Consider the following 8,950-nt stretch of genomic DNA (forward strand, 5'->3'; position numbering starts at 1 on the left):
TAGAGCTTGTTTGTTTTCATGCCTTAAGTTAGAATTTCTAGTAGCTATTATTCAGCAGATCTTGGACAAGGAGATATATTAGTACCTTGTTAAAGACAGGAAGTATTACCAAGCATGCATTTCTAGGTTATAAGGAAGAAGGATAATTAGACATATTTCTGTCCCTGCAATTATCAGCAGAAATAAAAGAGTTATCTGTGGTAGTTTGTGGGTTTTAATATATAAATATTTTGATGGCTTATTACATTATAACTTTCCAGCTACTTGCACAACCCTTTCCCTGGTTAGTGTAGAGCAAAACAAGAAGTAGATTTTTCATGTATACTTCATTCTATAACCTGGAATTTTACTTTGAGTTGCCACAAAGGCATTGATTTTTCTAATGGAAGTTTAAAGGCTTTATACTAAGCTGTTGTTAGGTAAAATAGATACTAGTTAATTTTAACTTAAAATCTAAGAGCTAATGTTAGAAGTGCTAAAACCCATCAGAAAGCTAGGATATGCAGCTATGAGCATCACCATGAAAAGAAAAAGATTTTCTGAGTACAGGGGATTATACAGGAATAAGCCTGGGGATTCTTGAGCAGGAAAGCTGAAGCTGCTTCTGTTTAGTGTTTGTTAGTATTCAGGGAATCGCTTCTCTGTGTTTCCTTTACTTTATTCTCCTTTACTCCCCCAAACTCCTTCTTTTAAAGAAATAAAGTCTAAAGTGACTACCTTCTGATGTCTTCTTCTGTACAGGGATGCTGGGGAGGGACTCTTCATTAGGGACTTTAGTTATAGGACAAGGGGTAAAGGATTAAAACTTAAACAGGGGAAGTTTAGATTGGATATAAGAAGGAAATTCTTTCCTGTTAGGGTGGTGAGGCACTGGAATAGGTTGCCCAGGGAGGTTGTGAATGCTCCATCCCTGGCAGTGTTCAAGGCCAGGTTGGACGAGGCCTTGGGTGATATGATTTAGCATAAGGTGTCCCTGCCCACGGCAGGGGGGTTGGAACTAGATGATCTTAAGGTCCTTTCCAACCCTAACAATTCTATGATTCTATGATTCTAGTGAAAATATCCCTGCCCATGACAGCATAGTTGAATCTGGATGGGGAAAAACATGATTATTATTTGACCTTGATGATGGGGAAAGTTTTGGAACCAATCACCTTGAGTGCCACCACATGACATGTACAGGACAACCAGGTGATCAGACCCAGTCAGCATGGCTTTATGAAAAGCAGGTCATGCTTGACTAACCTGATCTCCTTCTATGACAAAGTGATCCATGTAGTGCATAAGGGAAAGGCTTAGAATGTTGACTACCTAGACTTCAGTAAAGCCTTTGACATCGTTTCCCACAGCACTGTCCTAGAGAAACTAGCTGCTTTTGACTTGGATGGGTGTACTTTTTACTGCCAAAAAAATGTCTGGATGGCCAAGCCCAAAGAATGGTAGTAAATGGATTTAAATCCACTCGGTGGCTGGTTACAAGTGGTGTTCCCCAGGGCTCAGTATTGGGGCCAGTTCTGTTTAATATCTTTACAGCATCTGATATCTATTTAATATCTATATCTGAATGAGGGGATCGAGTGCACCCTCAGGAAATTTGCACATGACACCAAGCAAGAATATTGATGTGTTTGGTGGTAGGAAGGCTCTGCAGAGGGATTTGGACAGGCTGGATCAATAGGCCAAGGCTGACTGTATGAGATTCAACAAGGCCAAGTAGTGGGTCCTGCACTTGGGTCACAATGACCCCATGCAACACTACAGGCTTGGCCAAGAGTGACTGGAAATCTACTCAGCAGAAAAGGACCTGGGGGTGTTGGCCAACAGCCAGCTAACCATGAGTCATCTTGTGTCCAGGCAGCCAGGGACAACAACATCCTGGCATGTATCAGAAATAGTGTAGCCAGCAGGACTAGGGCAGTGATCATCCCCCTGTACTTGGTGCTGGTGAGGCTGCACATTGAACACTGTGTTCAGTTTTGGATCCTTCACTACAAGAAAGACATTGAGGTGCTGGAGCACATCCAAAGAAAGGCAGTGAAGTTGGTAAAGTATTTAGAGAACAAGTCTTCTGAGGAGAAGCTGGGATTGTATAGCCTGGAGAAAAAAGGCTGAGACCTTAGCTCTTTACAACTACCTGAAAGGAGGTTGTAGTGACAAGAGAGTTTGTTGATATTAGCAAAAATTACTTCACCAAAAGTGTGATCAAACATTGGAACAGGCTGCCCAGGAAAGTGATGGAGTCACCATCCCTGAGGTATTTGAAAGATGTGTAGATGTGGCACTTAGGGACATAGTTTGGTGGTGGACTTGGCAGTGTTAGCTTAACAGTTGGATTGTGATTTTGAGAGTTGTTTCTAAACTAAACGATTCTATAATCTTTAGAGGACCCTTCCAACATAAACCATTTTACGATTCTGTTTCAGATCCTGTGTGGGCAGAGAGACTTGCTCCGTAGTACTTCACAGTGTAATGTTAAATACACTAATAATTTATGTTGTGTCTCTAGACAAGAAGCCTTCAAACTCTTATTTCATCAATAAATAGGAGTATACATTGGTATAGGATTTCAGTGTTCTTCAAGATTAAGTATTTTAGCATACAAAGGTGTTAGAAAAAAATCATCCATACTAATATTTGGACTGTGCTGTGTTTAAGATGTTATAAGCAAAATAGGATTTCTGCCCTATCATATCAAATTCATAACCCAAACTTTGATTTTTTTTCTTTGCTATGATACCTTTCACAGCAAATATACACTGTGGTATTAAAAGGTATATTATTTAAGGCGTGTGTATAATGTACTCCTTAGTATATGTTGTCATTTTACTACATTTCAGTAGATGGGAAAAGGAATGGACTTTTTCTTACATATTGGGATTTGAATTAAGGCATCTTGGATTCAATTTCTAGCTGCATTTCAAGCTCAATTTTAAATTAGCTAATATTTCCTTTTTGGATTTATACTAATTTCCATTTGCTAGCTGATTAGATACCACAGACACCTCAATATGAATTTACATCAGCACAGGTATTTCTTTCCCACCCTGGGAAGTTCTCAGCTAACGCTCACTGTATGAGCACTAAGAGAGGAGTGAGAGTCATCAGGCTAATGTGGAGTATGAATAGATGCTTTCTACTCAGATTGAAGAGGTGTCCCGGGATTTGATTCGGAAAACACTCAGAAGTTAACAGTCTTGAAAAAGTGTCTCTTGCCTGATGAACTCCTTTAAGAGCTATATTATTTTGACATTGTTTAGTAAGAAGCATTTTTATTGAACTGTGTGTCAAATTGTGCTCTGACAGGAAATTGAGTACATTCCAGAATTTGCTTTCCTGCCAGCAAAATAAAGTAATATTAACTTCCTGTTATTTTTTTTTACACATGTCTGAGTCATGAGCCCAATTTCATGTTTCTTTGCTACTTCAAAATAGCGCTTTCACTGACATGTACCCACCCTTCTAGCTAACTTAGAATCTTACATTTGCCACTTGCTCAGTATACATGTCTTCCATTTACTTTTTCACATTATTCAGTTCATTTGCTCTTTTGCAGAAAGAGGAATAAACTCCCAGGGAGAGTTCAGCAGTACATAACAGCTGTGAATATGTTCCTCTGCTGATGACAAAAATACACAGTGTACCTGACAGTTTTAGAGGTGTGTTTTGTTGACTTTTTTCAACAATTGTTGAATCAATGCTAGCAAGCAGGTGAAGCCACATTAGGTAGTTTTGGAGAGTTTCAGAAGCCTAAATGTTTCTGACCATGGATGGAGCAGAGGAAGGAGAGATATACCCAATGTCAGCAAGAGTAAGAAAGGTTAAATGAGACAGACTCAAATGAAAATACTGGACATGTCGGTCATGATCTTTCAGTGAAAGGGGAAAAAAATCAGCTTAAGCTGATTTAGGTATAAGTTGGAGAAAAATTCTTACCTGATCCCAAAGCTACTGATCAGGTTTTCCTTTGTCAGGGAAGCGTGAGAAATATGACTGCAGTCCTATGCCTCAGATTTTTTTCAGACATCAGAGCACTTGCATGTCATTTGGTGGTCCTACATCTAGCTGTGCCAACCACCAGGTGCTTCAGAAGAAGGTGAGAACTCCTTTCTCTGATGCACTCCTACCCATTTGAAGAAGTCAACATGACTATTCTAAATGTAGATGATGTGAAGAATGCCTTTCCTGGTTCTTGCAGAAGCAGCTGAAATCTTGGAGTGTAACTTACAAGTACTTTTTCCTTTTACGTACCAAGAAGTCCAGTTTTCTTCTCCTGACCTGGAATGGGTGGGTAAACAATAAAAATAACATAACTCCGTCTTTGTCATTAGTTGTTCCAGATCACACTTTGCTAAATTCCATGAGTCAGCATGGGAGTATTTGATGCTTAACAGCACAGTAAGGATTAATAACATTCCTCACAGCCAGAGTGATAGACTTAGGTACTGTACTTATTTTATTGCCCACTGCGCTCACAAAAAAGAAGCTAAAAAACTGCACCCTCTACTCATGAGGCAAGGAACCTAATGACAATGGAAATGGAAAAGGATGAGATGCTGATTGATTTCTTTGCCTCCATTTTTGCGGGAAATGTGTACTCTCAGGCTACTGGGTCAGCAAGCCTTGTGACAGAGGCTGTGGGAATGAAACACCCCACAGAGCAGGTGGAATACTTAAGCAAATAAAACATACATGTATGGGAGTAAATGTGGCTCTGACAGAGCTCACCAAGGTGGATGTGAGGTTGCTTAAAAATTTACAGTAATGAGGGAATGTAACAGCTGGAAAAAGGCAAACATCACATCCTTCTCAAGATAGGCAAAGAGGGAGGCCAAGAAAATGACAAGACAGTAAAGTTTTACACTGGATGCTTTTCAGTTCACACATTACCTGATGCAGGACTAAATGACTTCCCGAATGATGATACCCTTCCTACATAGAAGGTAGGTCTGTGTGTGAGAATTAAAGCACGTGCATACATTCTCTTTCACTCAAAATGAAACTCAAATAAATTAAACCATGTGTGGTCTGCTGAGAATATACTTGTGCTGTGACTACAAGGAGTCTTGTTTTCTGAATTGTATTCATATCATGCCTCTACTCTTCTTTTGGAAGCAGGGGAGATAGCAAGGTTGCTGCTAAGCAGCAGCTGTCACCAGAATGTGTCATGTGTAAGTGGATTAAGTGCCACTGAAGTATATCACTTCTGAAGCCTTTCTGTCTGTTATCAGTTGAAATGATTTATACCCACAGTATTCAGCCCAATGTGTATATCCATTTTCCTCTTTCTACCCATCCCTATGGCCTGTGATGTCTAGTGAGTTTAAGGCTATCTATATTTCTCATTGTTAGTGTTCGGGGAAAGCCTAGCCCTAGAGTCACAGTGCTAAAGTAAAAGTCTGCATGTGACTGACTTGCTCCTGACAAATACTATCTGCAGTCTTAGCATTAATGGTGGTGCCTGTTTAGAAAAACAAAGCTGTATTAATACCCCTTTAATCCTTGTCATCATTTCCCACAGGGAATTTATTTTTTTTTTTTTCCTCACAGACTTATTATGGCAAACTCTCAAAATACTTGTTGCAGAAAATACTTTTCAGCACATTTTTTTCTGACTAAGTTATTTCAGCGACTGAGATTTTCACTTCCATTTCTTTGGGCACATCTAAGCAATGAAACTAAACATTGATTGAAAATATTTTGATATTTGAATTGTTTTAAAAAATGCAGTTTCTTGGGAAGGGGAAGAGTCCGGTAGGTATTTGAGTAGTGCTGAATAAACACAAAATACCATTAACTTTTACTGGGACTGAAGAAATCAGGCTCAGATAAGAGAGAACACCACAGCTGGTTCTTTATGTTGGCTGGGTAGGAGACAGTTTAGATTCAAAGGCCTTTCACTGAAATTCGAATAACATCCATTATAAAAGAGAACTCTTTCTTTTTAACAAGTCCATATAATCTAGAGTACAAGCAAAATAATATTGGCTCCATATGCATACATGTCAGAAAGCCTGTCAAACTCTTCTTAGGTGTTTGAAAAGTTTGATTGTGGGAATGTAAAATAATAATTCTTTTTCTTCTATTTTTTTGTTTGTGGTGTTTCTTGAAGTGGTACATTTTGATTAAGGAAAGATGACATCTGTGCATTTGTACAGCAGCTATTGCATTTGGATGTTCATTTGGTTTTGGTCTCTTACTACTCTAGCAGTGAAACTGATAGGTGAAAAAACAAGCAGATTTGTGGCTTTGGAGGTGGGAAAAGGGGAAACAATATCCAAAACAGTACAAAATCACATCTCTCTTCCCAACTCTGATGCTGCAGTTCTTCCAGTCTGTCCTGGGTTCATCAGTAGCAGTCATTTTTCTCCTTCTTGGTAGCTGGTGCAGTGCAGTGTTTTGACTTGCAGCCTGGGAACAGAGCTGATAACAATGATGTCTTGGCTTGGCCAAGGACTTTGTGAGCCTCATGCTCTGCCAGGGAGGAGGGGAAGCCAGGACGAAGCAGAGACAGGACACCTGACCCAAACTGACCAAAGAGGTATTCCATACCACAGCACGTCATGCCCAGGAGGTAACTGAGAGTTACCCAGAAGGGCTAGGACTGAGGGTTGGAGGAGGTATCGGTTGGTGCTTGGTCGGGCTGGGGGGGGGGCGAGTTATCGGTAGGCTGGTGATGAGGTGTTGTGTTCTCTTTCCTTGTTGTTTCCTTTATCATTATTATTATTGGTGGTAGCAGTAGTGATTTGTGTTATACCTTAGTTACTAAACTGTTCTTATCTCAACCAGTGAGAGTTGCATTCTTTTTGGTTCTCCTCTCTGTCCCTCCAGGAGTCTGGGGAGGGAAAGAAGGGGGGGAGTGAGTGAACAAGTTGCCTGACTGGGTTTAAACCACGACACAGTCATCTCTTTCTTAAAAATAGGTGTAACTGGATTCCTTTATTGCTGCTCAGTCACTTGTCTTTATAAGGCGATCATCACTTCCTAAAACAGTCATTAAAACCACAAACATCCAGATTGCCATGATTCGGGAAAAGGAAATCACACCATGTAGTAGGGTGATGTTGCATTGTTTTGTGGTCTTCTGAAACCTGGTCTTTTGAGACCTGGTAGATATGGGTACAATAACCTCTGATGACTATTGCTAATTAGCAAATTTAGCTGGCAGCTCCCAGCACTGCCAATCTATTAATTTTTGTATTCACATAGACTCATTTGAGTACATAACTGAAGGGAAAAATACCCACAACATAATGCATGAGGTTGAAGTATGTCTTGTACAATCATTAAATGATGATCTGTTTATTTTTAGAACCTTAAGTTAGGTCTTGGATTTTAATTTAAGGTCAAATCAAAACTGATCAGTTGCCATAAATTTCAGAGTGAAGAAGAATACACACAAAAGAGAAACAAAATTATGTTGGTATGAAAAGAAAATCATCTGGTAGTAGCTGACAAAATACTATATGGTAGGGCAATAAATTAGTCCTTTGCAGAATCTCTCATATTTCATATTGTGTACTCATTTCCATTTGACTTGGTGAAGAAGGTCAGTTTGTAAGTAACACCCTGTGAAATTGCCAAGAATATACTGCCAGCCAATGAAAACTGATGTAACGCTACTGGTGTTAACAGAAATAGACACATTGCGATGACTACTTATTATCAGAAGTTATTGATTTGAGTTCCATCTTTGTTGGTTTAATGTGTTTGCTGACACTTGTATCTTTTATTTTAAATGTATCAAAATTCTGCAGGATAGTAGTCTGGTATTTCTTACAACTTCTAACACTGGTGGTCTTAGAAATAGAACTTGCAAATGAAATTCTATCAATCACCTTAGTTCCCTTAAATTTGAAAGTTAGCCTCTGTCATCTCCCCAGGGTTGCTAAAGAATTCAGTGACATCAGTACGCACTTCTACTTTGTCTCACTTTGGCAGAGAAACAGTAAAACCAGTACATAGAATTCAGGTCACCACTAGTCTCATGCAAGCTATAATAGATACCAGTGCTAAACAGGGTCCAAATAGAGTTTCTACTTCAGTCATTGTATGAAATTCTGTCTGTAAATGCCATATTAAAAATTAATTAATGTAGTTCATATTTCTGCTCATATCAGTCTAGAAATATTAAATTGTTTTCAGTCTATAATTACACAAAAGAGGGGAAAACTGATAAATATATTTTTTATTGGAAAAAGAATATGTGGGTGTGAATGAGACTTAACTGCCATGTGCCTTACTAGTCACAACACAGTATTTTTCCAGCTCTGATAAACTTGGACAAAACCTAGTTCCTTTTATAACTAATGAAAGATGAAGTCACAGGAAATGCTTCCTTTGTGTAGCTGCACTAGAAAACTCTGCATTTTAGAAAGCTTATTCCAATTTGAGATTAATTTGAAATTCAATGTAATTCCAGATTTTTGGTGACATCATGTAAAGCATCCTCAGAAGATTATCTGAGATGTAAGTTAGAAGGAGATGTTGATGTGAATGAAACATATTAAAGATATCAGAGCCATCAGCAGCTGTGAATTAAACCACAGCCATTCAAGATCAGTGGACTTGCTGAACATTGTTCAAATACAGCTCATTGAGCAATAATATATTCTGTCTGGTTTGGAAGTATACTAGTAATTTGAGAAATGCTATTTGGCAATAGCCTAGCATCAGATATGTGTGCTCAGGTGTATAAAGTCTGAGCCAAGACTGTTGTAGGATGGCATCTACTGCATGATTTTTTCATTATTTCATAAGATTGAAACATCTCTTCAAGAATGGATAGCAATCACCTTTAGTTGTATCAAGAGTCTGATTTTTTTTAAACAGAAACATTTCTGTGATTTACTTGCAGAAAGGGGGTTTCTTTTCTGAGATAGCAGCAATAGCCTGTTGCCAACATCTTATTTGCAAGGTAAATGAAAGAGCTGAAAACATTGGGTGATATACA

At 38.8% G+C, this 8,950-nt stretch overlaps 1 long non-coding RNA gene across 1 annotated transcript; it reads left to right on the forward strand.

Annotated features, from left to right (window-relative positions):
- The first annotated feature begins 1,815 nt into the window (after nt 1-1,815).
- LOC133266408 (uncharacterized) lies at nt 1,816-4,974 on the forward strand. The gene is made up of 4 exons (XR_009742381.1): nt 1,816-1,944; nt 4,021-4,093; nt 4,329-4,395; nt 4,812-4,974. It is a non-coding gene; the product is annotated as an uncharacterized LOC133266408 (long non-coding RNA).
- The last annotated feature ends 3,976 nt before the right edge of the window (nt 4,975-8,950 follow it).

Source organism: Pezoporus flaviventris, unplaced genomic scaffold (genome assembly GCF_033815535.1).
Source record: "Pezoporus flaviventris isolate CSIRO_AGI_PZ_B2104156 unplaced genomic scaffold, CSIRO_AGI_Pfla_v1 ptg000007l, whole genome shotgun sequence".
NCBI lineage: Eukaryota > Metazoa > Chordata > Aves > Psittaciformes > Psittacidae > Pezoporus > Pezoporus flaviventris.